Here is a 15,228-nt window from a genome sequence, read left to right as displayed (position 1 = left end):
CACTCTTATCATTATGTCAAGTCAGAAGATGCATTTTTGAGTATGGCTCTGCCTTTTAAGCATCAGAAAAAGGCTATCTCAGCTGGGTGAACCACGGACATTTCTGAGCTCCCAGGTGTCTATGTCGAGGTGCATTCTTCAACTGTGTCATAACCTCTTACTAAAGTAAGTTTTCAGGGTCTATGTAGTTACCTCTGCATTGACTCATAACATAAGAGTAAGAGTCACACAGACTGTCAGACCCGTGTTGCTCACATCAGTGATGACCTCGATTTGGATGGCTGAGAGACCCGGATATTGAAGCGTGCCACAAAGTACACCCATCTTTCCATCTAACTGCGGCCTTTGGGTTTCAGTCTTGCTAATGATTTGAGACAGGTTAAATCGTGTCAGCATGAAGTTCAAGACTCTAATTTGAAAGGAAGATCCAGGGCTTGATCTAAATCTAACATTAATAAAATAATGAAGTATTAACTTAATTTGGATTAGTCAAATATTAGGGCAATTCCTGTTTCATTCAGGACCAATTAAATACTCATATGGAAGAGTAATACATCTTTATCTCTGACCAGTCTTATCCTCATAAAATCAGCATTGGTTCAGACTGGTCAGATAAAGTGCAGAATTATTCTTCAGGGATGTGCTGTAATGATTTATTCCCTCTCTTCAGAGAATATAAAAAGCTACCTCTTTCTAGTGATTTCAGTCAGTAAATTGATGAGGCAATCTGTAGTTTACCTTTCCATTGGCAGGTATATAAGCTACAACCCCAGATGCTCCCTGTCTCTCTATAATAAAATCCCACCTTTCTTATGGCAGCAAAAATCAAACCAAAAAAGCCTGCATCAATTCCAACACGTGCAAAATGTTCCAACTCCAGTGCAGGGCTTGTGGGGTTACAAGCTTTTACCAAAACTCCATCTCACCCAAATGGGTTCTTTTATTTTGAGAAGAAGGCGCTGTCTTCTATGGATGCTTTTAATCAGAGCTTTAAATTCCTAAGTTCTCTGTTTGATAGATGTTTTCTACCCAGCACACTGCTATGCTGAACTATGCACTGCATGTCTACTGTAAGAGTAGATCCCAGGAAATGACACTTCGTTGAAGTTAAGTTAGATTGATGCCAAAGATCAATTTTTGTGAACTGGGTAAGGAACATGAAATGGGGGCACTATTAACGATATGAAAGAAAGCTATACATCTCTGTGGTCTGCCTAGAAATTCAACCTTAACAGACATGAATGTAATTTTTAATGAATAATGAAATTAATTAATATTTTTGATTAAAATTTAAGCGTGCTTTGTACAACACAGGTGCATAAAGCTTGGCTATGTTAGAAGCCCTCACTGAGCCTCTAGAACTGACCAAATTCAAACTCCAACTTAGTCCTAATTGCAGAGTAAAGCATCGAACACTGTAGATGCCAAGCTGAAGAAGTTAGGGGGTTCAGAGCTCTGAAGAGTAATGACGGAATGCCACATGGTCTTCACTTTGCCCCTGCCCAAAGTACAAATAGAAAACAGTGTCTGTTTCACTGGAAACCAAAGATGTTTAAGGCTGCTCTTTTAATATTGGCTGGTCTGACCTACGCTCTAACATTCTCAGCAGCTCCCCTGAGATGTAACACTGCTAAAACCTTGCAGCAGTTATGAGTGAAACACCTGTTTTTTTAAAGTGTTAATTCTGACTGTTGCTTAAAAACACATTTATCTGTTCAAATACCACAACTGCTTCTAAGATATATAGATAGATTGAATTTTGGTATCCTATTGCTATATTCATTAGAAAGACTTAGATATTATTAGATTAACAACTGTTTCTGCACTGCATTGATTCCCATTTAAATGCCAGAATAAGCACCCCGAGATCCAAAAAATCTGCAGGAGTGATGCTCTGTGGCCGCTTGATCCTGCTCATTGCAGTGGCAGGCTGTGTGGAGCCCGAGGCTTTTCCCTATTTGGCTCTGATCCCTCAACTGAGGTGCTCAGTATCAGCACGGGGCTTCAGTTGCCTTCCCCCCTTTGGCTCTGACCCCTCAGAGCCTTTCCTGAGAAAGAAATAAGCATTACTGCTCCCCTGCCTTCCCACTAATGCAAACAGCCCAGGAGCCCTCTGAGTAGCAAGGACTTGTCACGCCATCATTCATCAATAGTGAAATGGAAATCTTGATTGCCATTAAAGAACCTTTTTTATATTCTTGCGAGGCTGTAACAAGCATTTCAACTGTTCATTTGCGTTAACATTGCAAGATAGGGTGTAACCTGGAGACTAACTAATTAAATGCTCTTTGATTTTGAGTGAAGTGTTTGCTACAGTTTAGACAACAGAGTCTAATTAGCGCTGGATGTTTAATGGAACTAAAGACCCATGAAAAGCAAAAGGTGCTGAAATAAAAAGTCAGTGAGAGAGATGTGAAGATAAATGAGAGCAAAATAAGGAAAGTAAAATAACCCTTTGCTATATTAGAAATACCATTCCCTCAAACAAACCTGTATTATGAGAAATTGATAAAATCTCACCAACTCAAATGTCCATCTGCTGAAGATAATATAATGGAAAGCTATCCAAAACACATTATGCCAGCAAGCAACATATTAAGGTATTTCTCACTATCTCAGGACATTTCATTTCTTCCAGGCAACAAATTCACCCCAGTACTTTTACAAAGGAATAAAAACTCAGTATGTATTGCTTTGTGCTTTATGATTCACAGCATCTCAGCAGGAAATCGAATGTTTGCCTTAGCAGCACCTTTTTCTGTCAGTAAATGCAGCCAATTTATGGTTTTCCTTGGCTGAGAAAAATGTGTATGCAACTTTCTACCCATATGCAGTTAAGTCCATAAAGTTCAAAAAAAAAAAAAATTCTCAACAGATGAGTCTACAGTGTAGCTTTAAAACAATAAACTTTTATTCAATGCATGTGTCCTCTCTAAGAGGGGATTAAGCTGAAAGGCCTGGGAATAGCAAAATCGAGATTGCATCCCCAGCTCTGCCACTAATTCCTTGGTACTATCTTCAGCTGAAGACCTGGGAGCAAGATGTGCCAAATCAGCACTAAAAGCCATGGCCAATTTAATTTTTCAGCACCTCAGGTTCCTAGGCACCACAGATATAGCACTCATAACATTTTTTTTTTTTCAGTGGGGAGTTAGTTTTTAGTTTTAATTTTTGTTTTGTTTTGCTTTGGTGTGTTCTTCTGAAAAAAAAATCAACAATGAAGTCAGGAAGCTGGTAATACATCACATATTTACATAATCACTACTGGTCCCTAAATAAGAGTGATTAAAAAAAAAAAAAGCACGCAGGGTAATTGCAGTACAAACACAGATGCCTTGATCCCGCAGCAGCAGCATGCCAATAAGTGTGGAATCCCCCAACTGCTTTCTAAGAAATAACATTTGTGCAATGATGTGCAGCATCCCTATCTGGTGGCGTGTCATTCCCCATGGTTTACCTTCTCCTCAAGGCAGAGGAAAAAAAAAAAAAAAAAAAAAAGGACAAGACATCAACCAGGGCTGCACTTCTGTACACGGGGAGGCATGCCCTTTGGACAAGGCCCCAGAGAATTACAGCCAGGGTGGCCGGGCAGGACGGGCTCACAGCCGCATGAATGAGTTGCTCCAGTTGCTGAGGGACTTGCAGGGGAGTTTCAGAGCTTGACCTCACACAAGCTTGTATGAGCCAACCCCAGTGTGTCATGGCCCAGGCCCCAACCCCAATGGACTATGACCAGAACATAGCAGAAGTCTCCATGCCAACAAAAGGTCAGTATGTTCTGCTGCACTGTGGCTGTGTTTTGGGGAGCAGGATGTGGCCCTCACTATCCACGAGGAAATGGTTGGTGACCTGCTACAGCACTTGGATGTACGCAAGTTGATGGGGCTGGATGGGATCTACCCGAGGGTACTGAGAGAGCTGGTGGAGGAGCTGGCCAAGCCACTTTCCATCATTTATCAGCAGTCCTGGCTATCAGGGGAGGTCCCAGTCAACCGGCGGCTAGCAAACATCTAGCCCATCTACAAGAAGGGTCGGAGGGTAGACCTGGGGAACTATAGGCCTGTTAGTTTGACCTCAGTGCCAGGAAAGCTCATGGAGCAGATTATCTTGAGTGTCATCACGCAGCACTTACAGGGCAACCAGGCGATCAGTCCCAGTCAGCATGGGTTTATGAAAGGCAGATCCTGCTTGACGAACCTGATCTCCTTCTATGACAACGTGACACGCTTAGTGGATGAGGGAAAGGCTGTGGATGTGGTCTACCTTGACTTCAGTAAGGCTTTTGATACTGTTTCCCACAACATTCTCCTCAAGAAACTGGCTGCTCGTGGCTTGGACTGGTGTACGCTTTGTTGGGTTAAAAACTGGCTGGGTAGCCGGGCCCAAAGAGTTGTGGTGAATGGAGTCAAATCGAGTTGGAGGCCGGTCACTAGTGGAGTCCCCCAGGGCTCAGTACTGGGGCCGGTCCTCTTTAATATCTTTATCGATGATCTGGATGAGGGAATTGAGTGCACCCTCAGTAAGTTTGCAGATGACACCAAGTTAGGTGCGTGTGTCAATCTGCTCGAGGGTAGGAAGGCTCTGCAGGAGGATCTGGATAGGCTGGAGCGATGGGCTGAGGCCAACTGTATGAAGTTCAACAAGGCCAAGTGCCGGGTCCTGCACCTGGGGCGCAACAACCCCAAGCAGAGCTACAGGCTGGGAGATGAATGGCTGGAAACCTGCCTGGCAGAGAAGGACCTGGGAGTACTGGTTGATAGTTGGCTGAATATGAGCCAGCAGTGTGCTCAGGTGGCCAAGAAGGCCAACAGCATTCTGGCTTGCATAAGAAGCAGTGTGGCCAGCAGGTCTAGGGAAGTGATTGTCCCCCTGTACTCGGCTCTGGTGAGGCCGCACCTCGAGTACTGTGTTCAGTTTTGGGCCCCTCGCTATAAGGATGTGGAGGTGCTCGAGAGAGTCCAGAGAAGGGCAACGAAGCTGGTGAGGGGACTGGAGAACAAGTCTTATGAGGAGCGGCTGAGGGAGCTGGGATTGTTCAGCCTGGAGAAGAGAAGGCTCAGGGGTGACAATATCGCGCTCTACAGGTACCTTAAAGGAGGCTGTAGAGAGGTGGGGGTTGGTCTGTTCTCCCACGTGCCTGGTGACAGGACGAGGGGGAATGGGCTAAAGTTGCACCAGGGGAGGTTTAGGTTGGATGTTAGGAAGAACTTCTTTACTGAAAGGGTTGTTAGGCATTGGAATGGGCTGCCCAGGGAAGTGGTTGAGTCACCATCCCTGGATGTCTTTAAGAGACGTTTAGATGTCGAACTTAGTGATATGGTTTAGTGGAGGACTTGTTAGTGTTATCTCAGAGGTTGGACTCGGTGATCTTGGAGGTCTCTTCCAACCTAGATGATTCTGTGATTCTGTAATGTGGCAGAAAATAATTGGTGGACATCACAACACACCCTTAGAGCGAAGGAACTGGTTTCCTCCTGGTCAAAGCTAAACCAAAATACATGCCCCGGGAACACACATAATGTGTTTCATCTGCTTACTGGGGTCCAACCCAGGGGGCCAGAACAGTCCTAGTCCAAAGTAACCCTCCCGACTTGGTTATGGTCAGAAGAACAGCTCTTTACCATAAAGTGTTTCTGTCTACAGACATCTTTCTACCAGGCAATACTGTTCTCTAATGCAGCTGTAGCCACAGTGGTCTGTCTCTAGGACAATATTTTCATCTCTACTTGACAGGCTTGGAGCTACTGCCATCTCAGAGGAAAGAGAACTGATTCAGCAGCTAGAGCAGCAGGGTTTTATACAGATCAGCACAGCACACAAGGTGGCACCATATGTTCCTGCCCTTCAGCATCTTACAAATATCAATTAATTCCAGCAGGCACCAACACAGAAGCAGGTAGTAATTAGAGATTTGGAGAAAGGGATGGCATTAGCAGTCTAAATATTGGGGGAAATTCACGCTATGCTTAGATGTACATGAAGGAGGACAAACTGAAGGTCATTTGCATATTTCCATAAAAAAAGCTGTGATAGCAGTCAGCCCCCCCCCTTCCCTCCAACACGCTAAGCTAGAGCTTGCTTGGTCAGAGCTAAATCCCGGAAGATTTGGAAAAGAAGCTCATATTCAGTGCAATGAAGAACAGGAACTCAATGAAGACTCTCACGTGAGGGGATAAAATGAATGAAACATTGAGCTACAAGGAAGATACCTTCCCTCAGGAGTATTGTGAATGTCACAGAGCAGCTTCTTGGTGCTACTGAAATATAGCTAACACATTAACAAACAATAATTTCTCCAAAAGTGCAAATTTATATAATTTTAATTATTTGGGGTATTATATCACTCATTGTAATTACACTAAATTTTAACTTGGATTTACTGCCTTGTGTTTAATGTATTCATTCACCGTAGCTGTGAAATTTAAGTGATCAAAGGGAAGAAAGATAAGATTTTAGGCCTGTCTTAGTGTTCTTATGTTATCTAAATAATGACAAAAAGCAAAGCTGTATCTTATTTTCTTTCTTTCAGGGAAAATTTGTTATATTTTCAAGTAAAGTTTCCTGATTTTCTTAAAGGCTTTGAGGTACAGTGACTTGATGACAGGACTCTGCTGCCAGCAGAGAGTGGAAGATGCAGCTACAGCCACTGTCTAGGTGAGTCTTAACCAGTGGGTGGAGACACTGTAAGGCCAAAGCACAGCTTTACAAGGTTGGGTAACCAAGCTCTTTCAAAGATCCCAGGCCAGAGAATTAGAGTAGCATCAACAATGACATCCTTTCAAATTTGTGCATTTGATTTTTAAAGCAAAACAAAACAAAAAAACAACCTCCACACATGTAAATGCAAGTCCGTAATTTGAAAGGCAAGAGGAAGAAGGATCTGAGTGCCTAAAGTCATAGAGGACTGATTTTGGTAACAGTAACCACATCTTATCAAAGTTATTGTCTCTGGAGAACTTCCACCCTGTCACTTGCAATCTGTCAGACCACTTCTATTGAAACATACATTGGCAAACATAATTACTTACACAGAAAAAAATAGAGCAAGAAATAATTACTGAATTTCCAGGTCTATTTGCACAGAACTTAGTGGTTTTCTTTTTCTCCAGTGCCAGTGCCAATGAAGTCTCTAGAGACAGACAATACAAGTATTTCATTTGGAGCAGAGGAAAGTCATGCCACTGGTGGTATGTCCTTCTCCATCAGCTATCCTTTTTTTCCTGAGGTGGGTTAATATAGTCCTTTGTTTTTCTGTTTTCCTGTAGAATCTTTGTTGATGCTAGAGGGGAAATGTTGAAGAGCAAGTCCAAGCTGAGAAGATGAGAAATACTGAAAACTTAATTCCAAGGCTGGTTTTCATGAAAGATTAAATAGAAACAACTGGAACAACGAGACTACTGCTAGGTCTGCATCTCATCTGCTATTCACATGGATTAGTGCTGAGAATGAAGAAATTAAATGGATGAACCTCAGAAATGCAGACAGGACCCTGGAATGCTGCTCATATAATTAGTTCAAATGAAATTTGAGTTAATATCTGGTGCTGTGCGTTGTTTCTGAAGTCACAGCTGTTGCTTTATGAGGAGGGAAGGGAGACTTCGGTGTTGTTATTTGTGCTTAACTTGCTGCATTAATATCAGATCTCTGAAATTGAATCCCAGCCCCAAAGCATGGCCTTTTCACTGTCAATCAATTCGTATTGTTTTGAAGACTGGGAATGGTACAAGGTCACCAAATCTCAGAAGGCTTAGAAAAAAAGTCATTTAAGAACTTAAGCGAGAGAAAACACTGAGGTTTAGGAGGCAAACTTTTGCACCAAGAATGACATTCCCAAAAAGCACACCACCTCCTAATCCTAAAAAATTGAAAGGCACATGAGACTTGGCTTCAGGATAGTTTAGTGGTTAGACAAAAATGGAGGCAAACTATCAAAACAGATAGTCACCATAACCAAAATGGATTACAGTTTCTGTTTTTTGTTGTTGTTGTTGGTGGTGGTGGTGGTTGTTATTTGGTGTTTTTCTTTTTTGGCCTTTCTCAATCCAGTGGCTCCCTGAAGACTTCTTTACACCTCAAAACATCTAATTGAAAGGCAGGTCAGGCCTTAATGTGGCTCACTGTTGCCAACAGCAGTTTTGCTATTCACTCTAGAAATCCAGGACTGACTTTCTTCCTTCTAAGACCTTTCCTTTGATACAAAGAAAAAAATAATCCCTGCACTAAGATTTGTTGGTCTTTTGAAAGAGAAGATAATGTTCAGCATTTTACTGACCCTAGCCCTACAGTCCAGAAGAAAAATGAATAGTCACAGAATGTCCAGAGACCATTTCCCCTTCAGGAGACCATTTTATTCATGATCTAGTCAAGAAAAAGGTCTGAAACCTTCAGGTAAGATTAAGTAAATTAGGCTTATAGGTAGCTCTGTGCCCCGCACAAGATGAGTCTAGAAGAGAGTAATGGATGCTAACCATGCAGTGCAAACCAATACAAATGCTTACAGTCACACATTTTGGCATTCTGTGTTTTGTCTTCGGTGAAGACACTGGAGGCTCATGAACTGTGAGAAGGCTCTTAAGCAATGAATGCCAAAGAATTCATTTATGTGGATATTCTGCTCCCAGGAGGGTGAAATTCAATAGCAGAAAGTAAACGTTTTATACTCTTTTCTTCCTGAAAAGACTCATCATTTGTGATAGAAACTTATAAGTGCTTAATCCTAATTAAGACATGACTATCATATTTGGTCAACATGTGAAACGGAAAGAAATGGCGTTAGTGGATTACTTGTCCATCAAAATTCTTAAGGTACTCTTCAGCCTTCATAAGAGTCTCATGGGAGTGTTTGCTAGAAAGGAGAGAGATGCCCCTCTGACCTGACTGACAGCTGGAAAGGCGGCAGCAATTTTCCTGTTGAATTCAGACTGCTGCATGATAAACACTGTTTTAAAGTGAAAGCTTGAAATAAGAATGTGGATCCTTTGCATCAAATTTGTGCTGACTAAAGAAAATGTGCTAGGCAACACAGGTTATCAAAACCATGCTGCCCCAGTCCTGCTGGTGTTTGCAATTCTATATGTAACAACAAATCAAAGGGAAAGTTTGATTCATCTCATTTCATGAACAAATTGTAATTTGTATTTTTGTGGTCCAGCAGACTACAGAATTGGGATTTGTAATTGGATCCAAACAAACAGAGCTGGCCTTTTTCCAGCAGTGGAGCTGGGGGAGTGCCCAAAGCTCACATCCCTTCCTCATGGGTCAGTTCAGGAGGATGAGGCTCTCTACGAAATGGTGCTGAGATGACCACAACACTGGACATTTTTAGTGCTAAAAACACAAGCCACTCCTTTGACCTCCTGTCTGGAGGAAGAGGTAAATGCGTTTTTTCCACTCAGTAGTTCTGGAAGGTGCATAGGTATCACAGTGTTAATCATCTGTATAAGGACCGCAATCAATAAATTGTGAGACAAAGGCACGGAAAGCTCTGCTGAGGCTGCACTCAAGGTGCTTTTATAACATAAATAACAAAAGCAATTTTACGGCTTGGTGCCTGAAAGGACAGGGCTATATGGAGCACTGATTAAAGTGGACAAAAAGCAGATTTTCCCCCAGGGGCCAGCTTAGACCCATCCCTAGGGCAATGCAAAGCCATGGGGTGGAGGAAGGGACTGAGCGTTTCACACCTGGCAGACGGCTCTCTGCTGAGAGATTCATCAGAATCTGAAGAAGTTGTGTTGGCAGAAACTATACAAGTGACAAGGTAGGAGGAAAAGGGAGGGAGCACAGCCCTAGCAAGCCTAGCAAGGATACAGATCCAAAGATGGGGAATAACCTCAGAAAGTGTGGCTAGCAGTGTCCTATCTGGACCTTCTCAAGTCTTTCTAGAATGAGGGCAGTAGAGACAAGGAAGTGGTTGCAGGGTGTGAGGCAGTGCAGAGGCAGATGGTGAGAAGAGCACCTGGGGCACTGGGGCAGGTTGGGGACAGGCACTGGTAGAAAACCAGCTGGTTGGGGACAGGAAAGGAGAAAATGTCTGCTTTACAACCGGAATTGCTCCAACAATGTACTCAAATCAAACCTATTTTGTCTCAAGTGGTCTAAATTTTCACTATCCAAAGTAAAAACTCAGTCTGCTCTCACCTATTTGCTGTGTTTCAGGTTAGCATGAAATTGTATAAATCTTTTACACAGAAAACAAAGGATTAGCATAATTTGACATCTGAAGTTAACTTTTCTTCATAGTTGTCTATATTTCCATTCTAGATTTGAAAGAAAAAATTGACTCTTTGTTTTAAGCCAGGTTGTTTTCCCTGAAAGGATTTCCTTCAGAATAAGCCTTGCTGACCCCTCTGCCCCAGATCTCCGTGGCCTGAAGTGGATTAACTTTCCACCTGACATGCCAGCATTTACTAAATTTCCTAGATTTTTTTAAGAGCAGAGAAAAAGGACTAGGACACCTCCAGCCTCTGATCATGGATAACAGATTCTGGGGGGAGTTTGATGGAGAATGGACATCAGGCATAACTTTGCTATCAACACGGGTTCTTGTTTCCTTGGACTTTAATTTGGTACAAATTTTGTTACACATTAGTTACCAACAGTTTAGACATTCACAAATGATAGTACACTTCTAGCAGCCCATTGAGCAATTCTCAGTAACACAACAAGTACACAAGCTTGGGCATGGTAGCCAGGACATGGCAACACACCTTGGTAAGAACTGTTTGATGGAGGGCTGCAAACTCACCTGTTATTCCGGCATAAAAGATGTGTGTGATGAGAACGGTAGTCTGCGAGGTGGATCGGATCCAGAAAGTCTGTCTCTGTCTTTCAGAAATTTGAAGTAGCTTGTCAGACAGAAAATATTATGAGACATAATGATCATAACACAGCTTTGAAGAACAACTCTAAGAAAAAAAAAATCTCCTCAGACAACTAACACATTCAATTCTTGGGTTGTTGCTCATAAATATGAAGTGCAAAGCAGCTGTATGACAGCCCACAGGCTGCCATGGGCTGAGGAACTAGGGAAAACTATTTTTCAGTGTTGGCCCTATCAAGGATGTATGCTCTAGCACAGAGTATAGCGTTTATACCACCATGCCACAGAGGTTTGGCTCCAAAACACCAGGAGAACTCCAATGAAAACATAAAAAGTCTGTACAGTCATTTTCTTGGGGTCACAAACAATTGCTTTGCTTGACATGAAGACTTAATGTAGAGCTTCAAATCCAGAGAAAGGAAAGAATTGGAGGCTACACAAGGTTATTGCTGTAATCTGCCTCTGAAAAAAAGTTCCTGATTCTGCTTTTGCTTTTCAGTAATGTATTTTGATTGAGTTATTGCATTTTATTTTATTTCTTTGCTTATGACAACAGTTTTTATAGCACAACAAGGAGGAAAACAAACCCCAGGTACCATGGGCTGTGCTGTCCTTGGTTGGTGGAGGAGGAGCAGGGCTGAGTCAATGGTTCTCACAGACACCCGAATGATGTATACATCTCCAAATGTTACATAGGCCACACTGGGATTGACTAGCGTGCTGTTCTTGTAGTCATTTTGTTTTAGAATTTGAAAAATTTTTCTAAATATTCACCATCACATCTGCACTTGAAGAGAAACATCTAAAACTCTAAAAACACCTAAAAAGATCTTTTTCTAGTACACCAAACGAAGAATTGCAACTTACAAGTTACTTCACTGCTGGTGGTAATGAATCCACACCCTTTATGTCTTTTACCGGCTGAGAAGCTCTGCCAATAAGCACAGAACTATGGAAATGCGGTTGGGGTTGCAAAGGGACATTCTGAAATAAATCTACAAGCAGCACTGAGAGAACAGGGTCTGTTCTAGAGATACCACGTTAGCAAACAGGAGTGGCAGCCTAAGTAAAACGCCTGGGCGGAATGAGGCAGTGATGAAACATGGCATGAAATCCGCTGGGCTCCAGCCATCACGGGGACAAAACATAGTTAGTTAACACCCGCAGTAGCTGGGGGGGCAGAAATATGTCCATGAGCATTGCTTGTACAGAAAGTCCACAGAACTACTGTCTCAACAAAATCACTTGAGAATAAGCTTTATCATAAGCCACTGATGCTACACACTAACATATCAAGGCATTGAAAGCCATTACGTTTTTTCCTGAGAACAACTGCAGGAGATGTAGCTGATGGGTAGATAACCTCGCTATAAGGGGTGAGGGGGGATTCATGTGCCTCATTTGTCAGGAGCACTTAAGTAATTATTTGTAAATGTTCGTTCTTGAAGATAGAAATTGTTTGCTTGTGAACAATAATAAATTACACATTTTAAATATTTGATCGTCTGCTGTTGGAAAAAAGGTCATTACAAAAGCAGTTTCCACTAGCTAAGATTCATAATAGAAATTCAAGCCCTTTGTTGAAAAGTCCTTGGATTTAAGGATCTCATCTTTTTCTGTAGTGAAAAAATAAGTTAGAACATTGCCTATTTAGGTGAATCTATATGCTTGATAAAAACTTTATAGGTTTTTCAACTGGCTATTACATTTAGAATGAACCCATTTAGTCATTGTTATTCTTCCCTTATTCTTAGCTGAAATGCTGGATTTTGCTAATGCACATGGCTGTTTAATGGGGTCACCACAATATTGAAAGAATAATTGTCAGAAACAGGGTAAATTGTTTTCTCTGCGCTTTATTGTTACCATTACTGTTCTGAGATGTATATCAAACAAAGTTACCTAAATTGCCTCTGAGAACCTCATTGCAATGTGATGGATTCCTACAATTTAGCTGGCAGAACAGATTGCCTCGTGGTCCTAACACACTGCCGCGCTTCCTCCCCCCGCCACTCCATTCTATAGACATTGTGTTTTAATAAAAAGTTATAGTTATGCTGCCTCACCTTCATCACAGACTAGAAATGCAGACTTGAAACACGCTTGAAGCGATTTCTATTTTTTTTCAATAATTTTCCAGAGCAAGAATAATAATTATGCAGGTTTAAATAATAGTTTCTACAAAATAGTTGATAGTAACCTTTCTGAAGAGGGTATCTGTGTGCTTTCTGAATGAAAATGCAAGTACATAAGAGTTAATTAAGTCCTGCAGTAAAAACTTAAAGACTGTTTCTTCTGAAATGCAGTCATGTAAAAACGACTTCTGATTTCTGACTGAATAGCTCCGTATAATATCCAGTCACATCCGCTTACTTGTTTGATATGACTTTTATTGCCTTTTCCCCTTGAGATACAGTACATACCAATGCTATTTTAAAAGTCTCCTTTCATTGCAGAACCACATCTCGTGGCCAGACAGGGGACAAAGACTTCAGCAAGCCTTTTCAGACCTGCACGGCCCTCCTCTCCCCACAGTCAGGCATACGCGCTGTACAGATAGGTTTTCTCTAAATTTGTTTTGTTGTTGTACGACTTCTAATTTATTGTAGGTATCCAGAGAGGTAAACTGACAGGCAGCTGAATGGTAGGGTGATATTTCTCTCCTGACAACACTAGATGGACCCAGGCACAGGAAACAATGTGGTATCATGAGATATTTCTGCTGAATATGATGCCTTCAACTGAGCAGCTTCAAGACTGTTTTGGCTTTAAATCTGAATTTACCAGATATAACAGGGATTTGACATTGACCCTTCACCTGAGAGTAATACATTTTTTATCTTTTAATAACACAGAGTAGTGCTGCATTGTGATTTCAGGAAGCTCTTTGAGTAAACAAATCATATTCATTGCCTAGAGACTAACATGACTTCCCAGAGTCTATACAGATGAGAGATAAGCTAAAAGATAGGCTTGGAAAAGTTTTGAGGTAGCTAACAGCAGAATTTAAGGGTACATTTCTGCACTGGTTAGAACTAATGTTTAGAGTTATCTTTATTTATATAATTTTTTAAGGTACATTTGTTTATGGAAATGCTAGAAGTGATTTCTTAACACTATTTGATCCAAATGAGGGTTTTAAACTGGGTCTGTAGCCCAGTTTCTCAGGAGGTTATATGTGCTCTTAGAGACTGCCTGCCTATACTGAGCAAATTGGTTTTGTATTTAAACTCCAGTTTGCGATTTCACTTAAATCTCATGTCATACTGAAAATAATCCCTTCCAATTTCTGATACCTGTTCTGGCCATCAACTGTGGCAGACACATTGTGGTGGGGACAGCTTTGGGACTGGGCCAGGCTGCCCTGTGGGCAGAAATGAGTGAGGCTGGGGAAGGTCAACATTACGGTGAAATAAAGTGGTGCCTTTAAACAGAAAATGAAGACTACATTGATAAAATTGAGGAATTTTGTTTAAAATGCATTGTTGCAACGGCTTTCCAGGAGAAATTTGCATTGCTGTGGGTAACTATCACAGCAGGTCAGGCTCTGCACCTACTTTACAGCCCTCCCAGCAGAGAACTTTGCTCAAGATCCAGTTTTGGATGGCAGCTGCCCCGTACGGGGAACTTCAGCTGGTACATGGTGGTACGAATGAAACATGCCCAGCACAGCAGGATGACAAAAATGTAATTAGCTGTGGGCTAGGCTTGGAAATTAGCTGGCTGGGTGGGAAGCAGCAAGATTTGCCTGAGGTTGGAGGAATAACCAAGTGAAATACTTTGGAACCTAGTGGGGTCCATAAACACACTGGCCAAGTGGGAAAGGTTTCCAACTATGTGGTTGGAAGACAACAGCAGAAGGACATACGCACCACTGGAAAGCTGAGGACTGAGTATCACCCTCATTGCCTACATGCAAATCTTGAAGATACTAATGAGAGTTTTGAAACTGTGTTCAAACTGGAAGGGAATATTTTTGTGTAACAGAGCGGAGAGTAATTGCCTACAGATTGAAATGAACAGAACGTGCATTGTACCATTTATTTTATCAATTGAATTCCATGATTTGTTCCTCATCCTACAGTCTCTTAATAGCATTAAGTGATGATTGTGTGCTACTGTGGGTAATCAGAATGAAAATTAGCCTTTTTCAGTCAAATTAATTGTCTCTATTTATTCTGCTTCCAATTCAGTTTTTAGCTATTATTTATAGTCTATTTAAGAAAGATTGCATCTCTTCTGCAAAACCACTGTCTTCAGCAAAACCACTGTCAGAAATAAGAGCAGTTTTACAAAAAACTGAAATAACGCAGCATTTCTCATTTCAGTTGGATGTGCCTTCCATACTTAGTTTTTTGGCTTGAAAAGAAAGCCATTATATTCAGATAATAGTTTTCCCAGCCAAA

Source organism: Anser brachyrhynchus (assembly GCF_964034855.1).
Source record: "Anser brachyrhynchus genome assembly, chromosome: 3".
Taxonomy (NCBI): Eukaryota; Metazoa; Chordata; class Aves; order Anseriformes; family Anatidae; genus Anser; species Anser brachyrhynchus.
Note: the sequence above shows the minus strand (reverse complement) of the source record.